The 21,798-nt window shown below is 41.2% G+C and overlaps 1 long non-coding RNA gene across 1 annotated transcript in view; it reads right to left on the reverse strand.

Annotated features, from left to right (window-relative positions):
- LOC128854123 (uncharacterized) overlaps positions 1-16,869 on the reverse strand; it is a 110,758-nt gene extending 93,889 nt beyond the window's left edge. The window contains exon 1 of the long non-coding RNA XR_008453037.1: positions 16,811-16,869. This is a non-coding gene — a long non-coding RNA (uncharacterized LOC128854123). The remainder of the gene's footprint in view (positions 1-16,810) is intronic.
- Between the last annotated feature and the right edge of the window lie 4,929 nt (positions 16,870-21,798).

Genomic DNA, 21,798 nt, shown 5'->3' on the forward strand with positions numbered 1-21,798 from the left:
TAATTCATACAATGCCAATGAAATAATGATAAATGACTGAATTGTTCACAAAGGCCATTCTTCATACTTTAGGCCATTAAAAAAAAAAAAAGGCATTTTTTTTCCTTTTCTTCACTTTCTCTTAATGATTTCTCTCCTTGCCTTCGCTCCCCTTGCAGCCACTTGGCAGAGATGCTCTATTGAATCAGAAAACAGTTGCGTAAGAAGTTTAAACCTCCCTCTTTCTGTCTGCCAGCATGAACATCCCACCGCGTATGTACGTGTGAAGGTAAGTATGTGTGCAACCAGCTTTCTTTACACATATCCCTCTGCTGTCTTATCTGTTTAAGATAACTGATCGTCATGGTCCTGTCATGTGATTTGTCTGCACTTTAGTTCCCTCCTCTGTTCAGTGGACAAGATGGGTAGGAGTAAGGAATGATAAAAGTATATTATAAATCAGTTCTTGGCTTGTTTGGTCATTTTTTTTTCTGTCTATGTGAGATGACAAATTCACATAAGAAACAGAGATTCTTGCACATGCACTGTTCTTTTGAGTCCACAGAAACAAACCACCGCACTGTGAATCCTTAGGCTGGATGGGAAAGCTTTTCAGTATCTGGGAATTCCCTGCCGCTAATTCACCAGGACCTACATGGGCAATGTTTGTCCTTTCTCCTAAGGAAAGGCGAGCAGCAGATGAGCAACTGCTGGAAACTGGAGCTGGTAAAGAAGTGGCACCTTAAAGAGCCAAAGTTCCGCCGTTAGATTGATCATAAGTGGTTTGAAGCATTAGTCATCCCTCGCTCTGAGCTGTTGTACAGCGGTAATCTAAACCTGAAGAAAAACTTGCAGAGACCATTCCGCGCAGACGGATGGGTAGACGGTTAGATATATCATAAGCAAAAATAATAGTTTAAAATTACATTTCTGTTTGTGACCTCATTTTCCAAAGTCCTAAGTGTTCATTTCAGTGGAACATGCTGTGGGAGCAGCCTCCAGGGAATTAGTCTAGAGGCAGGTGGCTGCACTTAGAGACCTATTTTTGCAAGTCTTAAGTTATGTATATTTGGAAAGGTGAGAAAGCACCAGCCAAGGATGTTCTCTAAAGGTCGAGCCTTTCTTTTTGCTGGTGATTTCCCCCTCTGCTCACTTTTATTTCCAGGTAGTCCCTAAGGAGAGATTGAAACTCCATAGCTCTGAGCACTTCCTTTGTCCTGCTTAATCACTGTCAGCAGCCCAAAAGATGAGATAATAGGGATCCATCTTGGGGACTCTAAGATGCTGATTGTTCAGAAAGGTCAAAGAAAAACTAGATTTCTAATCTTTGCAAAAGAAGAGATTAGCAAGCAGCCTTGCTGAGATGTTGAGGAGGGGAAAAAGAAAAAAAAAGAAAAAGAAAAAGGAAAGAGAGAAGAAAGGTGATATAAGGCTGTTTGGGCTTGACTTCGAGACAAGGAGCTAAAGCTGTGAAACAAAGTCATGACACCTAAAAGAAAGCGGAAGGAAAATTCCTCTGCAGAATACACTAGTGAATATACAGGAAGCATGGGAAACAACTGGGAAGAAATACGAATATACACAAGTTATGGGAAAAGAATATTCTGGGATAAACCTAGTCAGGTGCTCTCTATTTTTCCAACACGCAAGGTTGCTTGACTTCACCTGATTCCTGCAGGAGACTAGTGTTGTAGCTGTTGTGGCTGAACATAGGAATAGGACAGGCAGGAAGAATGGATGGGTTTTCTCCTCCATTAGTCCAAACACCTTAGAGTTGATTCACAAGATTCAGCTAGTTGTGTGGGCTTCTTCAGTAGTCCATAGAGGAATCATCACCCATGACAGGCAATTCCACCCATCGTAAAAGAAGTGACTTACGCAAAGAGAAAAGTTGAATCAACTCTTAAAAGTGCTCATCTGTCTTAACTGGTTAAAGAAAAACCAAAGAGCTAATGAGTTCAGGATAGAGGGTTAATCCCACCTCTTCAGAGTGAGAAAAATCTGACTGAAGAGCCTCTGATGAACCCCTTCATGCTAGGACAGATGCTGGAAGCACAAAGGGTCCTATGCCACCATCTCACCTCACACCATCTGCTATGGAAGGACCAGAAAATGCAGAAACAGAGATCAAATGTCACAGGTTGTGTCATACACACCACATAATCCCCTTGTCCAGCTCACCTAAATGATAAAGGAACATGTTAGGGACTGTGATTTCTGTTCCAGTTTTGAGGATGGTCTGGCAGCAGAGTATGAGAGAAGTATTTGGGGCCAAAGACTTAAAAAATTCAGGCCCAGATTTCAGGCACTTGAGGTTTTGAGTTATTTTGTGCTGAAAGTTGGACACATCTTTAGTAGTTGCTAGAATCAGACAGAATCTCCAAACCTTTGGAAGTATTCCTAGTGCAAGAAATTATGATTTCCATATTTTTGTTGCTCTTGATGTTTTTGACACTCAAGAACAAACTGTCTTCATTTAAATGAGACGAGAAAAGTATCTTCTGCAAATTATGCCATTTCTTTTCTCCATTATGTTTTTCCTCATCTTCTGGCAGCGCTGTTACAAAACCAACAGCAAACGGTCGAGTGGAATAGCAAAGACAATAACTGTAATGGAAAGAAATTGGGAACTGGAAGATGACACAGATTGCATTAGGAAAAAAAGTGAAATAATATTTAATTTGCCTGGTCATAAATAATATGTCCGCCCACATTACAAGTATATCAAAGCTGACAGGAAAAATAGTCAGTGACATGAGAAAATATCATTATTTCTTCATTAGATGTTTTATATGTTTAAAAGGGGGGAAAAATTAAAAGAGCACTCTGACAAGCAAAAATATAACAGTTGAAGGGCCATTGAAGAAATGAATTAGGACTGTATAAGCGTGCAGATGCATAAATCAAAAGGAAAGAAAAAATCTGCCACAGGCAAAATTTTGACTATTGTTAGAACCAAGTTCGATTTCAGAAAGAGAGTGGAGTTGCTGCTGGTGGATTCTGGACACCATTCAACAATCAATATGCACCGTATGTTCACATCAGGGCTGCCGTTCCAGGTAAAGAAAGGGCATCTGGTCTGCTTAGTATTTTTGTGTAGTGACGGCTGGGCAAAGAGGGTTCTTACACAGCAACCACTGTGCCACAACACCTTGCAGAGTGCATGAAGCCAAGCACAGAACGAGAGGCACCGGATTTTTTTATGTTGGTTTTGCAGGTAGCTACTGGAAATTTGAGAAGACCATGGTGGCTGTAAGCTTAAAAATAGGGTTAGGGTCCAGCAGGTGAACGTCAAGAACATTGGTCTGGCTGAGCTGTTTCATTGGCAAAGGGATTGATATTCCGTTCGTGTTACTAAGCATTGTAATAGATTTCAGTGTCTTGTCGACAGTATGGCTTATCCGCTACGGAGCCCAAAAGTAGCAACAGTGGGTCAGTGAGGGCAAAAAGAGGCTCCATATGAAAGATGACCTTTAGTGGAAAGAGGAATATAAATTCCTGCATATACATTCCTGCATGGGTTTTCTTCTGTTTCTTCACTACACTGAGGGACAATATCTCTGTAAGAACATAATGCTGAAATGCTGACTGTTTCTGTCTCCATAATGATCCATCCTCTTCATTCCTTTCCTGCCCTGATGACCAGAACACATCTATTCAGAGGAACATTATCACTGTCATTTCTGCTCCAAGACACACAGCATCACTCATCAACAAGAAGTCAAGGTCACGACACCCCCAAACGTGCAACACAGCCTCATCTCTTCTGGTCTCTGTGCTGCTGAGAACCTCCCTCCTCACACATGCACTAATGGCACCATTACTGCTCCCCTCCAGATTGCTTAACAGATGCTCTTGATAAATACCGAAGCAGCTGAAATTCTGCAGGAAATGAAGCGCGGCTGCCCAACCGCCACAGTTGCCAGTGAAGGATAGGAGACACTTACAAGGTCTTTGGAACGAATATCACACAAGCAAAGGTATTTGGCCCTTTTACTAGGACTGAAGGGTCTGGAGTTGGGGAACGGAATGAACCTGCATGCTAAGAATTTTATAAAGTATTAACAGCTCTCAGGTTATTGGCAAGGGTAGGTTCTCCTAGAGGAAATATTACGAACTGTGCCAGGTTATAGGGCTCCCAGCTGCATCTGCACAAGTAATGAATTCACTAGAAGCTAACAAACACAGAATTTACAGTTTGTATAAATATACATAGCGTGTGTGTATATATATATATTTATATTTGTGTGTGCGTTTGTTGATATTTGAATGTTACTGTTCTCAAATATCTATCTAATCTATTTGTGAAGACTAAGTGTAAACAATCCATTTGGGGGACAACAAACTTGTTGCAGTCCTTTTTAGCTACACAGGCAGAGAAGTTTTCCATGTGTTCTCTCCACTGACATTTAATAGTCCCACATAATGAATAGATTGAAGCATTAAGATTATTTTCCGCCTTTTGACTTGCAAATATACAGCAACTCTGCAAAATGCAATGACCCTGTGAAATCTATATTTCATCAGGAGAAAAGGTTTTCTTTCATACAACAGACCCCTCGCAAAGCTTCTGCTGCCCCCAGAGACAGAAAATGAAGATACAAAAGGGCCGAGTGACTGTGAAGATGTTCTTTGTATGAAATGGAGGACCATGCTCCTCCTGAGTCCCTCTCCCTCCTTTTCTTCATCTCTATCTGCGTTACTTCACTTCTAGACTAATCTAATCTAATCTAATCTATCCTTATCTTCATAGATTTTAATCAACTTTAAGTATATTGAAAGAAGTTTAAACATAAACAATATGCCTAATGTCTCTCCCAACACACTTACACTTTTCCTCCTTACTCTTATTTCTCATTTCCCTGGGCCCACCTAATCTGGCTGTTGGCAAACGTGAGACACCACATTGTGAGAGGTTGCTAAAGCTATCAGCTCTCCAGTAGAGAGAGAATAAGGTGTGCAAGGGCGCCTGCACAGCCTGGGCTTGGTTGGTGGCCCCAGAGAAAATGGAGCTGTCGAGAAGATGGGGAGGGGTCTTGCAGAGCTGGAGAGGCAGCGTGTAATGAAATGGAAATGAGAGGTGTGAGAGAAAATGAGATGGAAAAACCGAGATGTACGCCATGGAGAAAAGTAGCTGAAATGAAATTGTCATCAAGTCTGCTGGCAGGGGAGGGTTAGTCGGGAAAAACAAGCCCTACTGCTGTAATTCCTTTGTCATCAGCAGCAGCATCTCTTCCAGAGCATGCATCCCGGCTCCCCTACTATGTACACACGTCTCCTCCAGTTCTCTCATCTCTTCACATGAGGTTCTGTTTTTTGTCCTTTCAGCTTCGCATTTCTCTTCATCTGCTCTCTTTCCCTCGTTACTCACGTACTGCACCTCCACCCACCTTCTGTTGCGGGTGACGCCATCACAGAGCTAAAGAGCGGCAACAGAACAGAACAAGGATATTGCAGACATGAGTGGATGTTTTAATGTAAATATATGTAATGTGTCTGTGTCAGCATGGACCATGGGGATGAAAATTCGTTGACAGTGGAATAAAATCTGTCCGTGATGTGACCACAGCCCTGCTTTGTCTCTTCCTGCCACACTGTGGTTTGTATCTACACATTCACTTTCCCTTTGAAGTATAGGAGTTTTTTACTGAGGGTACTAAGGACAGGAAGGAGAAAAGAAGAATGAGGAAGAAGTGCTTAAAGACAGACGGGGGAAGAAGGATGGTGGATATTTTGAGAAACGAAAGGCTGAGTTGCTGGGGTAATATCTGTACTCAGAAAACTGAACTTCCATCTTTACAGGGAATTCCTCTTCTGAAGAGTAAGCAGCAGCTGGGGATCTCAAACATTCCCACAGAAGAGAAATTTTATAGAAAAAAAATTATACAGAGGCATCAAAACACCATAATGTGAAGAACTCGGTGCCTCAACAATCTATTTAAAATTAATGCCTTAATACAAATTAGATTGAAAAAAAAAATATGGAAAGTAAGTGTTTTTCTGTTCTCAAAACAAAACATTTTGTCATTACAAACCTGAAAGAGGAAGTCAAAACAATTCATTTTAACTATTCTCTATCAAACATTTCATTCCAATTGACTTGTGCCTTTAAAAACTTGTAAAAACACCTTTGGCTGCCAACAGCAAACTGCTCTGGTTAATAACAGTTAAACAATGGGGAAAAAACAGTTATAAAAGCCTCCTTTGCTATCCAAATATGAATAAAAGGGAAAGACACTGCGGTTGCCATGATCTGGACTGTGTCGTTGATAATTGCTTTTGTACCAGAGTCTCTTTGAAACCCACAGATCACTGTGTCCTAGCCTGTGTCAGGAATATCTTCGAATAACATCCTAGCCTGTAAATTACTCCTGCTAATCCTCTTCAGCTCAGCCCTGTTCCTCGTGCTTCTGCGAAATCCTACAGAAGGATTACCAAATGCCAACAAAATGCAGTCCTTGGATGGCATCAAATGCTACCTCCTGCTGCTAAGTTACCATGCTAACAGGAGAGAACCTTTCATTTCACTTGGGATGTCTTTGTGCAGGGACCTGGTGAGAGATCCGTGCTGCCACTCACTGCCAGGAGGATGTGGTATGAGTTGGCTGCTGTTTCACTTCTTGGTGATTAACAGCCAGGTTCACTGACGATAAAGTGCAGTTGACTTCCAATGAGTTCACAGATCTACATGTCCGCCTCCTGTCTAAATTAAATTCACAAAGCTACTGGGAAACTTATCCTAAAATACTTCATCTTGAAATGCACAAAAAATACTCTAAAGGCCAATGTCATGCACCGGAGTGAGTCTTTTGGGTCCAAGGACTGTGGTCTTCTGGGAATCAGGCCATTAAGTATGGATTTAAGTGCTTTGCTTTAAGCACTCAGATTTAATTTGTTTTTATTGTACATTTTGCCATCGCACTTCTTATGCACTCGTGCTCCTGCCCAGGAGAAGGTGATGTGTCTCGGCCCCAGGTGGCTGCACTCACAGGTCTTAGCCACCCCCTGCGCAAAAGCTCTGCTCTCATTTTTGCCATCACCAGAGCTCTGGATAAAAAGGAATCATCTGAAACAAGCATTGTCCTCACTGCTAATCATCTACTGATTCTGGACAGAGCAATATCCACTTACTCTACAGCCAGATGGGCTCTTACTCTCTAAAATTTACTGCATTTTTGTTTCTTCCTTCATCTCTGACTTTTCTCCTGCCCCTCCCACATTCATTTTGCCATTGCTTGCACTGTTTTTCAACTCGCTCACTCTCTTTCCTGGCTTCCCACCGTTTCCACAGAATTACAGAATCACCAGGTTGGAAAAGACCTCTTGGATCATCGAGTTTAACCATTCCTATCTGCCACTAAACCATGTCCCTGAGCTCTTCGTCTACCCATCTTTTACACACCTCCAGGGATGGTGGCTCAACCACCTCCCTGGGCAGCCTCTGCCAGTGCCCAATGACCCTTTCTGTGAAAAACTTTTTCCTGATATCCAGTCTGAACCTCCCCTGGCGCAGCTTGAGGCCATTCCCCCGTGTCCTGTCCTCTGTCACTTGGGAGAAGAGCCCAACTCCCTCCTCTCCACAACCTCCTTTCAGGTAGTTGTAGAGAGTAATAAGGTCTCCCCTCAGCCTCGTCTTCTCTGGGCTAAACAACCCCAGGGCCCTCAGCCGCTCCTCGTCGGACTTGTTCTCCAGCCCCTTCACCAGCTTTGTTGCTCTTCTCTGGACACGCTCCAGAGCCTCAACATCGTTCTTGTAGTGAGGGGCTAATCTCTCCATTTGCCCCTCTCCTCTTTCTGCAATTATTTCTCTCTCTCATAGGTCCTTCCAATTTGCTTATTATTTCTCCTGTATGTTTTTTTCTTCTCCTCCTTTCCTCTACATCTTCCCTAGGTCCCTTCTCCCACTCTTCCAGCTTCCCTCTATCAGCCCTTTCCTCTCCATACTAAGGAGGGAAGGTGGATGCACTATTGTCGATCACTACAATTTCTGCAAACTGCTTGGCCAGGGTCAAGGAGTTTTTTTCATTATCTTTTTATTGCAAACAGCCTCTGCATACAAGAAGCTCCATTAGTAAATATCGATGCACAGCAGGCTGGGTGCACATAGATTACCACGACAGATCAAACAGCAGAAATGACAAATAGGCAGCTGAGAGCAGGCAGTAAGAAGAGCCGTGTTAACGTAAGCAAGAAAACAAAGCAAATGCAACAGGGGAAATAATTAAAAACAGATACATGGGCAGCTTCCCACAACTGGAAATTCAAATGGGAGATGAAGCTTCCAGCCCTGGAGTGGAATCTCCCACCAAGGGACTGTTGCAATTCTGAGTGTGCCTTAGCAATTTCTGCAGCTGCTTCTTATACTTTGCAGAACCTTGCAGAGAAAGACTTGTCAAACTGATTTCCAGGCAGAATTTGCTCCTCAACACAACACTATTACAGTGACTTTGGTGCTTTAAGATAGAAGGTTCAGCAAGACCATGTTCAGACTGGAATCTAATGCCTTTGACCATTGTTTTCAGTGGGTTTTCTGTCCAGGGCATAATCTCTCCTCAACATGACCAAATACATAGTTTTGTTGAAAATACTTTAATATGCACACTAATGAGAAGGGAGTCCAATAGGAAAAAAAGAGAGAAAAGAAACATATGTTAAAGAAAATAGAAAGGAATATTTGAAGAGAAGAGAGAGACAAGGATAAACACTAATGGCAGCAGGAGACTGCAGGAGAATACTGGAGAATTGATGATGCAGAATGTGGTGATAAGGAAAGAGATGGAGAAGAGACGAATGCAGGTACACAAGGTAAAAAAGCAAGACCCAGCTTTCTTAGGGTATACATTGGTACAGCTCCATCAAACCCTACTAATTTACATCAGCTAAGAGTCCAGTCCACTGACTTTCATGGAGCACCTCAGCATCTGACTTGGGCACTGTGGGCTGCAGTCCAATAAAGAATACATGATATTTAGCATGATTCGTTTCTAGGGCACGGTCTCCTTATTCCTCCCAATCCCCCAGACTATTAGCTAAATATAACTGGCAGAACCTTCTGTTATTGTCAGCAGATTTCCCATTCCTATCACCTCCCCAGACCATGCCCTGTGTCGAGCACCATAGTCAGAACTTCATCTGTCCTGAAAGATAGGGTTTCCTCACATCTAGATTGGTCTAAGAAAGAACAAGTAAAGTTACATTCTAACCTGCACTTTCTCTATTAACTCTCCTTTACATCTTTTAGCAATGGCTGCATCATTAAAAATGTACTTCATGAAAAAAACTATCGATTCTCACAGGCATATTTTTTTCCTAATAAACAGGTGAATAAAGCTGTAGTAGAACCATTTATGAAGATGAAATTAAGGTCTAACCCTCCTTGATTTTGCTTAGACTTTGGTCCAGGTCTCTGCTTGATCCATTCAATTAATGCATTTCTTGGTCTCAGCGCTACCAGCAACTGTCTGGCCCTGTATGTTAATATCAGAAAATATCACGAAACTGTCTAGAAACTGAAGGAGATGAAGTAGAGCATGCAAAACCAATATTAAGTAAATGAAGGAAATCCTGCTTTCTAAGGTATATTTCCTGCATTGTATTTGTTTCGGAGGCCTCATAAACAGCATTCCTCTTCCCTGTGTGTAGTTCCCTAACTTCTGAGTTCTGCATGACTCATTGCCCCAAGCAGCAATGAATTGTCTGCCAGGTTGCTGGTTCTGGAGTATTAACAGAATATTGAGAATCTCATTTCTGATTTCCCTTAAAACCACTTGGTAAATGGATCTGGCTCAGAGAAAGGATGAAAATAATGTATGCAATAAAAAAGGCGCCCAAAAAAAAAAGGAGAAAAAAAGAAGAAATGAAAGAAAAAGATGGGATTTCCAGAGAGTCCTGACTGATCTCCACTTCATTATTGAAAGATTGGACTATTAAAGGGACACAGTAGGCCTGAAGGAATTGTGTGATCATTTGTGCAAATGGTAATTTCAGCGTTCGGCCTATCATATCCATAAACATAATGTGGCTGGGACTGACATGAGTTATAGTAAATCCCTTTCCCAGGAGGCTCCGTGCCACTTTGATGCAATGCCTGGGAACACAGAGAGCTGGGAAAGTGAGAGATGTTTCCTTCCTCTCGTGCTCATTCTCTCAGATGAGCTGATGGGTGAAGCCACTCTGATTACAGCAGATTTGAGGAATTAAATGGAAGAGCCATAGCGCTGACAAAGAAACTGTTCCAATTGCAGAAAAGCTCATCTTTGTCTTGTACTTACTCGCTCACACAACCGAACATGCAAAATCTGCTCGGTAAATAAAGATGTGCTACTCTGGCTGAACACAGTACTTTGCTGAAGTGCTAATCCCAAGGGAAATGCAAGCCAAATATTTTCTCCAATTTACAGATGTGCTGCTCGGCTGTGTGTGTCCTCACACACTTCTAGGTGGGAGAATATGTGTTCTAACATTGAGACATCACTCTCCTGCTTTTGCTGAGTAAAGATGAACATCCTAATTGCATTGACCTTAATCTCAATCTATTCATACAATATAAGCATCCTTTTTCTGGTCTGTGTTTTTATAATCCTGCTGATGAGCTGCTGCGTAAAACCTGTGATGTATAAATTCAGGTCAGACACATTCTGGGATTCCTATAGACGAACCACATCCTCTGTTAGGGTCCAGTGGTGCATCTTCCCCGTATTATCTTCATCTAACCTTGCTTATATGTGGCTTAAAAGGCTAATATGTTAGAGTTTTCATCCCACGGCCATTTGGGCTGGGACCTGGCCACAGAGCACCAGAGACCAGGTTTGTTTACCTCAGTTTCCCCAGTTCATGACTAAGACACAACAAAGACCAAACCTTCAGACCAATCAGATAGAATTGGAACAACCCTCCCCAATGGGCTACCAAAGAGTTTCGTGGAGCCGAACTAAATTACCGGTGGGATTTACATTTTCAGAATCCAAATACTACACTAATGTACACTCAGCAAAGTAACAAAATTAACAAGACTAAAGAAAGCCAAAATAGAGTGCTGTGACATCCAGACACGAGACAGCTCAGACCACATCAGCAATGTAGTGAATTCACCTTAATGCATTAAAACATCAGATACTAAAACTCAGTCCGAGATGGGAATAACCTTGAACTTAGAAAATAATCTTCTTGTGTTTCTGGCCCATACAAATGAAGCTTTCACTCCCCTTATGCATTGAGATAAATAAACACATGCTCTCCCAGCTTTCTAAAGGCAAAGGGCAGAAATGGGTGCTTTATATTCATTGGTTCTGGAAAAAAACCCCAAACCAACAAATTTCAAATGTCACAACACAATGATTTTATTCATGTAGAAACCAATTTCTCGGATTCTTATTTGCCCAGAATTTTTGAGTAACTTCTTTTAGAAGAGGGGCAACATTCCATCAAACAACATGGTACGTTCTGTGTTTGGAGTAGTGGTTTACTCTGTGAGAGACAGTCTCAGTGGACTGCAGGAAGAAGTGAAGGTACACGGATTTTGTTGGGGAGTTTCTTTGAGTAGTGGACCCAAATAATGTTCTTTGCTCACCGATTCATCATAGACCTGCACTTGACTGCCCCACTCACCAGTTTCACATTTCACCTTACTCTCATATTAACATCATAAAGAGTACCTAAGTTATCATCCATTTCTCTGCAAAAGAGTGAACTTAATTATTCTTATTTTGGCAAGCAGCATTATCCTTGATTTTAATATTAGTTCTCTTTTAAAATGTCTTGCTTGCTCATTTATTTCCTTTTTTTTTTGCTTTAGCTTTGCTTTCTATCTTATCTTTCGCAAGTTAAGAAACAACAACCAATAAAAAGGAAACATTTTATTTGTTCAAGGGAATTTGACTGTGGTTGCTAAGAGAGACATCTGTGAACAGGTAAACATGTTTCTTATGTCCTTCATTCCCAAAGCATCATTGGGTTTGAAGATATTGTGGCCTTGTGCTTTTTCCTCACTGTCTCTTTAGAAGGTTTATGACTCGCAAAGACAAATCTTCATGTCCTGCAACACGGCTTAAAATATAAACCCATTAAAAAGTAATGTCTCGTCATACCTCAGATCTTCCTCCATGTGGTGTTTCCAATAAAGGTTTGGTCTTTCTAGAGCAACCAGAACAAGACTTACAATTCCTGCCCCAGCCTATGGAGGACATTTAGTGATAGGCAAAGACACAACTCTACCTCTGCCAAGACATTAACCCCATATCTGAGCTCATCTGCCGATGACTACAATTTTTTGTTTGCTGTAAACAGCAGCAGGTTTCTTGATGACAGCAGCTATTATGGATAAAAAGATAAAGTGGGGTTTAGATAGATGACTGGCGTAGGGAAAACCCAGAAGATAAACATTTACTTCTTCAGGGTCTCCTGATAGCTCCAGACAAAGCAAATCTGGGAGCAGACGCGAATGAGGGAATCCACACAGAATGCGATCCAAATAAGAGGACTTTCCTGGGGCAAAATTTCATGCAGCCTAAGACAGGGACTGCCAGGAATCCCTATCAGCCATGAAACTAGAAAAACAGATTGGTTAGAGCGTGCTGGAGAAAGCTGCAGATCATTAGTCTGCTTTGCTTGATTGCATGTGGTTTCTCCCTTGGCTCAGCTCAATTCCTTTCCCTGTTAGACATTGGCGCAAATTACAGAGCTTACATCCAAACTTTACAAAGCATTAATATTTAGATGGTGGGTTATGTTTCCACCTATAACATCTTTAATTTTAGGAGAAAATAATGCACATTCTAGTTCAAATGTCCTGGTATTCAACTGATTGGCTGGTTTCTCATCTGCTTTCCTGCTGGTTCTATTCTAGCAGTGTAATTTCCTGCCTTGATGGAATAGCACCTGATCTTTGTCAGAGTCAGGCCGCTTTTCAGCTGGACAGAAGTACTGGCTTTCCGTGTCAGGGACACAAAGAACATGAGCCTAGGGGCTCCTGGGACCCATTTTCTGGTCCAAGAATAACACTGAGACAATTCCTGTATCTGAAGACAAAAAGAAAAAAACCCAAAAATCTACCTTTAACTGACTCCCTTGTGCATAGGAAATCAGGCAGGTTTTGTTTTGGTTTTGTTTTTACATGTTCAATGGATGAAAACAAAGCTGTTCTGGGAGATGAATTTCAGTTCCCAGAGCCAAACTCTGCCTCCTTTGTGTAACCCCATGAAAACAAGCGTTGGAAACAGGAAATACTGCTATAAACTATAGCGTCATTAATGGGTGACTCTGTAATAATCAGGTGTTTTTATAAATCAGGAACAACTTTCCCAGCAAGACTCCTTTCCATCACCTCCTACTGCATTATTTTTCCCCACAAGATCTGTCAGCTCTCACTTAGATTGTTAATTAAGTGAACCACTCAAGGCAGGTGAACAGTGAGGAAACAACCAGTAATTTTCCCTGTGATCATTTCTCTTTTTGGGTCTCTGCTCTTGGCTGCCTTCTTCCACGTGACCTGCTCTCTCCCCAACACAGAGGTGAGCCTGTGAAAGCCACCTGTGGGGAGAAAGAGGCAGCAAATTGGGGAGTGAGAGAGAAAGCAAGAGTGCAAGGACAAAACCCGCTGAAAGCCTCATCTGTAGCTTTCAGCATCTCAGGCAGATCCTTTTACTGACTTCAGAGTGATGGGGGTGAAAAGTACTGTAAGTAAAAGGATCAACAGAAAAAAACAACACTTTTCCACTTGCCTCCTTCCTTGCCTCTTCAACCTCTCTCCCCTACTCCTTCCTTCCTCTTCTTGCCCGGGAAATTGCTGCATGACCAAAATCCACAGGCAGCTTCAGCTCCTTCCCCTCTCTCTTTGACCTTTTCACAGTTCTAAGGATTATTTAATGAGCTTAGAAAAATAATGCATCAGTTAATGGCAGAATCCCTGGAAGGGCAGCATTATCAAATTTCCCTTTCCTCCTCCTCACCCTCACTGGAAGCCTCATCACCTTCAAATCTCTACTTCCAGCTTTCTTTCGTGTGTACTTTAAAATGTCTTCAAATTAGTAGCACTTTATAAAATGGAGAAAGAGATCAGTGAAAGGCCTGGAAAGGGGCATTTAAATGTTGCACTTTGAAAAACATAGTCAGAGAGGTTTGATCTCCTTAAGCCAGTGAGAATGAAAACTAATTTCTTTAAAATCAGGATATAACAAGTGGTGTACGACAGAAGACATAATAATGTAGTCACACTATTATATCTCATTAGAGAGGCCACTACACACTGTAAAGGAGAGAGGCAATAGTATTGCCTGTTGCCAAAAGATTGGTACAGCTTTGTCTATGCTATAAACAGCTCAGCAATCGAGGCAAAATCAGGAAAATTTGTTGTAATAAACCTAGACTCAATTTCAAGGGACTGGAATTCAATAATTCTGCCCCTTTTCCAGTAGAGACAAAATCTACTCATTGCTCTTCCCAAAATTAAACCTCCTGTGATTTCCTGTGACACCTGTGACTGTGTCATAATTTCATGCATGATCCAGAGGCTGCACAAAGTTAAGAAAATCATACAAAGTACCCTTAGGAGCCTAACCCTCCTTTTGAAATATTTTTGGGCCCTAAATGCAAGAAAAAGCTGGCTTTAAAGCTTTCTAAAATGAAATCAGTATGTAGGAACTCTGAGGTATCAGAATGCTCTAAACCAGAATGATGTCTTCGAATCCATGCACTTGCTCTTGCCGGTAGCCTCTCCATATAATATCCTTAAAACAGTCACTCTTCATCTAACAATTAACTGGGCTTTTCCATTTGCAGATTCACCCATGATACTATAGGTATCTAACTGAGGAATGGGCTGTAGGTACCTTAGACCTCAAGTCAATAATAGGAGAGACGTCTCCAAGCTGATTCAATGCATCCAAGATCCGAGTCACACTTTGGAGGATGCTCTTTACATTCATTGTACAGGAGTCAAGTGTGACTAAATTCCTTGGGTAAGTACCTTCATTTAGCGTCTATAGTTAGATGAGATCTCAGGTTTTCCCTGCCTTTGAAAGGCTTTGAGGAAGAACTCTCTCTTCTGCCTTTGAGAAACCTGCTTACATTTTTCAGCTTGAATTTAGACATTTGTTTCTTCTGCCTATGCTACTCTTGAGCTTTACAAATCACTTCCTCTGGCATTTTGAGTCCTTATGTTCATCTTCCCAACATACCATTCAACGCTCTGTGTTTAGCCACAGCAATTGTCTTTGGTCTTAAAAATACAAGTCTTTGATGCTCTATCCACTTGATTATCCCATCAGTCCTTCTCTGAACCTGCTCATATATGAATCAGTCTACATTAGACGCAGATGTTTAGAACTGTATGTAGCATTACAGATGAATGCGTACCAGGCTTTTATTCGAAAATATTTCCATTTCTCTTGCTTTATTAGACACACATTGCCTAAGGCATCCTAGAATTTGCCTTTTCCACAGTTCCATCGCATACTGATACCTCAGTGGACCCTTTTAAGCTCGTCTAACATATCCAGTTATTTCTCAAACTCATAAACATTGTTTTTCCTACACAGATACATCAGTTCGCTTCTGCCACAATGCAGAATTCCACCTGGATTATACCAGCTTTCTCTAACATCATTAATCACTTGTATTTTGCACTGAATTCTGTTATTAATGAATATGTGAAGTTGGACCAGATAGGACTGGTCCTTGAAGAACTTTACTACTAACCACCCCCACTGAAATATTTCCTTTCTTGGAGAAGTTATTTTTTGTAACACCCTTCTGATCGGATTTAACTTCATTTTTCCTACCCACGCCTTAATGAGTATTTCTTCTGTTGCACGTGTCAAATGTTTATAGCTCAGTTTTTGATACAGATCAAAATTGCATCAAACAGATAGAAATTAGTTAACTTCTCAAAGCAAGATACCCCGTTATTCTTTCATGGCCGTTTAAAAAAAAAGATTATGTTGTGATCCATCTTACACCATTTTAATTATTCTGCCATTCAAAGTGTTTTCCACACTACAGAGGTCACATTAAAAGACTTAAAACATCCTTCATGAATTTTTTTCTAAAATACACGCACTTACTATTCTGTCGTCTAATATCAACCTGCTGCTGAACCAACGTTCTGTAAAACAGCTCTTTCAGATATCAGAAATATATGAAAGCAATTTGTTCCTCTCATTACCATCATATCAAGCAGTTTGAATTTTACTTTTACCTCAGCTATAGTAATTTAAAAGTCCATACACTGCTTCCCATTCATGTCCTGCCTGTGTGCCCTGGTCATTACCAACATCCTTACTGAAATTGGAAGATGATCATTCATTTTGGTTTGAAGACGAACACAGATTACTTTTGGTGCCATTCTTCTTGCATGGTGTTAGAATTTCTTCTCTTGTTATAGCTCCCTTATTTTTACGGGTAAGGAATTTCTAATGTTTGTTTTAATTTCCTCTGCAAAGAATTTCCTTTGCAAGGAAATTAAAACCTTGACATTTTGCAATTTTAGCTTTATCCCCACGGCTCATCTGAGATGTTGTTCTCATTGCTGATCAGTCCTTGTCTTTATAGGTCTACTTATAACCCAAGTGGGTTTCTGGAAAGCTTTGATTTATCTATTGTCACAGGACAGTTATCCTTTTGACTTTCTGATTCCACCTAGTTGCCTGATGGTTTTAATATAGAGAATTACACACTACCTACTCTCTTATCCTAGAATCTCTAGCCCTTTCCCTTGTGTTAATGTAGCTTGTTACATTCAGAGATATTAATAGAGTTATTTCTAGAGTTAGGAGAATGATCTTATTCCTCAGAATAAGAGAAATGAGGAGAGAAATGACAAAAAAACGCTACTTACTCGAATTAGAAGTCCATGTGCTGCTTAGGGCGTGGAATAGAGTTGGAGTGATTTCTCCAGTACATCCTAAGGATGGACACTGTGACACAGGCCAAGTTTATCTGAAAAAGATATTTTTGAATATTAAATTCAGAATCACTCTTGTAAAGTGAAGCAAGTAGAAATACTTTCGCCCATGAATTATGAAAGTTTAGCCAAAATACATTTGTGGCATGCAGAGCAAAGAATGACTTTTTTATTTTCCTAGTGTTCTGCGCAAAGATGACTTTCACTTTAGTCGGTAAGAGAGTCGGTAAGACCTTTTCTTGCCTCTTGCTCTCAAACTGAAACACATATCTAAAAACCCAATGTAACTGTGGTTATCAGTTAGGGAAAATCTGGGATCTACACTAGATTTTAACTCAGATATTATGGATCTGAATTCCCATTCACTTCTATTCTTTGACTATCTTTTGGACGCAGACCGTTCAGCGCCCAGTTGGCTCACTGCCCAGCTAAGCCATGATACTTCACCCACCAGTAGCTCTCATCTAACCCATTCATTCTGGATCAGGTCTTTTAGAACACGGATCAAATGGAGCAGCAACACCACCATCCAGCCCTTCTCACTTTTGTGTTTTCTGGCTTCCCCTGTTGAATGCTTGCATTGGATATCTAGAATATGTGCTGTCGCTCATTCTGCATCACTCTCTATGTCCTAACACACAGCATCTGCTAGCACGTACACAGCTGTTCCATGAAGATTGGGTGCTTTAAGGACTGCCAGATGACTGGAGCTGAATTACCTAGGGGTTCCTTCTCCTTGAATTATTCCACTATGAAATTCTCATCTGCAGGCTGCAAAGGGGAAACGACAGAGAGAAAAGAAACAGCTTCTCCCTGTCTAAACTTTCTGAGGAGCCTGTCGTGCTAAGTACTGGCTTGTCTCCTCTCGTTTGCATTAACAATGTCTAAATCACTCTTTCAACTCTCTGTCTTCCACAGGAGGAGCTGAGGCAGCAGCACAAATGGATCTTTAAGTACAAGGGGCTGCAGTGAGATATTTCCATCCATACTTGGAGGTAGGAAAGAAAGAAGAAAAAGAAGAAAAAAGTACTTTTATTTTCATGTTTCCATTTCCCATTTCCATTAATGAAAGCTTAAACCTCCCCTAGCCCTTTATTCTTGTATTAAATACATCTCAAAAGAGCTTTAAAACTAGTCTCAAATCTTAACGTGAAAAAATAACAACCTGGAAAGAAGCTTTGTTTCCATCCACTGGTGAGCAGTTGATACTGTGGTGCTTTAGCTGCAATTCCCATGAGTGCCTTACTCTGTCTCAGCAAGAACAGTGTGAGACTTCAGACTTAGTTAAGGTCTGAGCATGCCTAGGGCTCACCTGGCCCTTAGGATGTTTGCTTTATCCCTGGCATTCGGGTACACCTGTGTGAAGCTGTGGTTACTCTTACCTCCAATCCACCTGGTAGATGAGTGTAAAGGGCAAAGGCTGTGTCTTCCAGGGCTGTTAGCCCAAACGTCCTTCACCTCCTTCCCATTCACAGGAGCAAAGCAAGCCATGAATAAGTGATGAAATGGAGCTTTGGGGCTTTAATCTGGACACTAAGCTGATCCAGCCGGACTTGGGCAATAGCAAGGCAGAGAAAAGCCATCTTTAGCTCTTTCAGCCTCAGGTGCTCTGTGACACAGCTCTGACTCGGTGTGCCTGTGGCTGCTGGAAGCTCTTTCTCTGGAATGTTATAGTCACCAAAAAGGAGACTGAGGTGGCCTACAGGCTCTCTTGCTGAAATTGCTTTCATTTAGAACTATTTATCAGCATTTTCAAACCATTTTTCAACCACTTTCCTCAGCAGCTCTGTGCAATGCAAATACCTCCAAGTCATCACTGCAAGCCGAAAGAACCCAGCCTGATAAAATATAACACACAAGGAAAAGAAATTCAATTACAACAGCCTGGCTGTGCTAGCCCCAGATTTTTGCTGTGCTTCAAAGTGGGGGGATAACAGGTAGGCAGATTTCATAGACACGTGTGTGCCATCATTTTTGCTGCTGATCTCCAGAGGCAAAGTGATAGGTTTGCCTAAGACCGGGAGAATTTAACTCCTGGGATATGACCCATTGCAAAACCGAAGCTTCATTTCAGTCCCACCTGAGCTTGGTTTTGAGGATTTATATTAGGCAAATTTCACTCTCTAACTCGGCTCAAAGTGTTCAGAGATTAAATTTCTTTAATTTGAAGTTAGAATGGTTTAAAACATTTTCAGTCATAGCACCAGGGCAAGTAGGGAAATTTTCACATCTGCCTTATCAGCCATTACAGCCAGGTAAGTAAAAGTCACAAATTCTCTGTGAATATTTTTCTGTGTATGTGAAATTAATCCCAAAAACTTGAAGACCAGATAGAAAAATTATGCAATGTTATATCAGCAGCATGCTTAGCAGGATCTGATCAGCCCTCCATCTAGATACTACTCCCTTACAGACTGTCAGGACACTAATTGCTTTACCATTGCACGCCAGGATATGTAAAAGAGTCTAATGAAATTCCAGGGCAGAGCTGTGATCCTGGTGTATTTTCACCAGGAACTTGAAAACTTGTTGCTTGTTAGGTACTTTGCTAATTAAGAACCTTCTCTGTGCAGCAAGAACAAAGCTGTCTCCCTTGCAATATTCCTTTAAAACGTAGCATAATCCTGTGACATACTTCAATTTTTTCTCTTTTCTGGATACACCCATACATATGTACACATGCATATATATTTTTCCTGTCCTTTGAGTAATTATTTTTGTTCCAGCAAAATCAGAACAAGCAGAGCAGCTACAAATATCTCAGAAGCTTTTAGAGAGCAGGCAGCAGCCCACACACCAAGCTGCTTGAAGAGGAAAAACTTGACATGATAAAATTCAGATGTGTCTTGCTGACAGAGAACTGTAGCCCGGGCAGCCGGTGAGCCAGGGGGAACCAGGGAACAACGAGGCACCGCATCTCACGTCATTGACTCTACTGCTTACAGCCCTCCATCCATAATATTGGACACAGGTGGCTGAGTCCCTCCCCACTTTGCTGCATTACAGTGGTTCCACGGGGGAATGTGGGGAAGGGGAATAATGGGAAAATAGCATTTGGCTCCCAGGATGTGAAAGAAGCTGGCAGTATTTGTTGCACAAGGCTGCACTAAGAATAGCACTGAGGGTATCCATTACTTCCACTGCCCTGGTACCAAGAATTTAGGAGCTTCCAGCATGGAGATGGCCAAAGTCTCTGTGATGTTCCAGCAGCACATCCAAGCAGCTGTCACACGTTACAACAATAGATCCTCTGGCACTAATACATATCCATATCAGCCAAACTGCATTCCAGGACCCAAGAAACTACTTTGCTGTGATAACTCCTCCTTGTTTCTGCTTTATTACCAAACAGTAGCCCAGAATCTCCAACTTTGAAACACCTATGAATGACCTACGGTTTCTTCTACCAGCAGCAGCCAGAAGCTCTCCCAGCCAAGCCAAACACGCAGTTTGTTAATTCTAACCATACCTTCCTGAAGTGCAAAGTCTTATTACTACTATCCATTACCTTGGGTAAATATTGGAACAGCAGCATTCAGAAGACAATGCACAGGGTTGCAAACAAGTTCAGCCTCAAGCCCTAAGGATCCTACTGAATTTTTATGCAGGAAAACTACTCTTCCGAGTCCATGGTGATACAAGGAGTAAACTTGGCCTCTCCTACAGAGACTCAAGGACGTTTAGATGTGGCTGCATTGCTTACTTGTGACAAGACTTAAGCACCTGCTTAATTTTAGGCTCGTTCTTAAAGTTGATGAAAGCAGAAAAGTGCTTTTCTAAGGGGTGTTTTCCTGTCCTGGAGTGCCAGTGCACTCAGAGCTACATTAAAGCAGTATCAGTGGGAGAAAAGAATCCTCTATCCTAAGTGTTTTGGAAAAGCAGACGTAATAAATCCATTGCCTCACGCTAATATTCCACTTTGGAAAACCAATTTATTAGCCCTAAGGTTTCAAACATTCTGTTATGGGAAAACAGTTGTTTGAATAGATGTGTGTGAAGGAAGATGCAAACACACACACACAAACTCTCACACACAGGATATTGATTCAAACTCTACTAATGATTCCTCAGACCTTTCAGAAATTGATTTTAGACTATCCTCCCTCTCTCTGCCTCTCTCCAGCTGAAAATCAAAGCTCAGTGTAGGATCCCTTAAAGAATTTTTTTGACAGAGAGAAAAAAACGAGTTTTTTTCTAAAGTTCACGTGAAAACAAAAAAAAAAGAAAGTCCAAGAATCCTGTGGATTTGGTAGTCAGTATTCTGTCAATTGTCTTTTCAAAGAAATAGAAAAATTAGAAATGGCATTTAAAAATAAACAAGAAACAAACACTGCTCCACTTCGTTCTTTCTTTCTTTCTCAAGTACTGCATTGTATTTATTTTCAGTAAGTTCAGAACACAGTTTGATTTCACAATTCTTTCTCTCTCCCCAAAGTCTCCCTTGGAATTCAGTGTTCTCATTAAGACTTTTTTTTTTTTCCCAGAGACTTACACACACTTACGAGTTACAAAATCGCCCTTGTGCCAGCCATCTGCACTGGCACATCTCTGCCAAACTGAATGCAGACTGAAATTCAGGCTTCGCACCTAAATAAATAATCCATCTTTATTAAGCAAAGCATTTAGGAGTTTGTGCAACTTTCAGCCGGGTTTAAAATAAAGACTGTAATTTTGCTGAGTTTTAAATGCAAACGCAGAAAGCAAAGCTTGTGCTTTGAAGGAGGTTGTCCTGTTAGCTGGGGTCAAAAGTTCTGCAGACTGCAGCAAGACCTACATTGATACCAAGGCACCATAAACACAACCTGCAGTGTCTGACCACAAGAAATTCTGACTCGAGCATTGAAAGTCATACAACATTAGAAAAGTTTTCCAGATACAGACCACTGAATTCTTTTGGCTCTTACCATCTTCTTCAATTTTTT

The sequence above is a fragment of the Cuculus canorus genome, chromosome 19 (assembly GCF_017976375.1).
Source record: "Cuculus canorus isolate bCucCan1 chromosome 19, bCucCan1.pri, whole genome shotgun sequence".
Taxonomy (NCBI): Eukaryota; Metazoa; Chordata; class Aves; order Cuculiformes; family Cuculidae; genus Cuculus; species Cuculus canorus.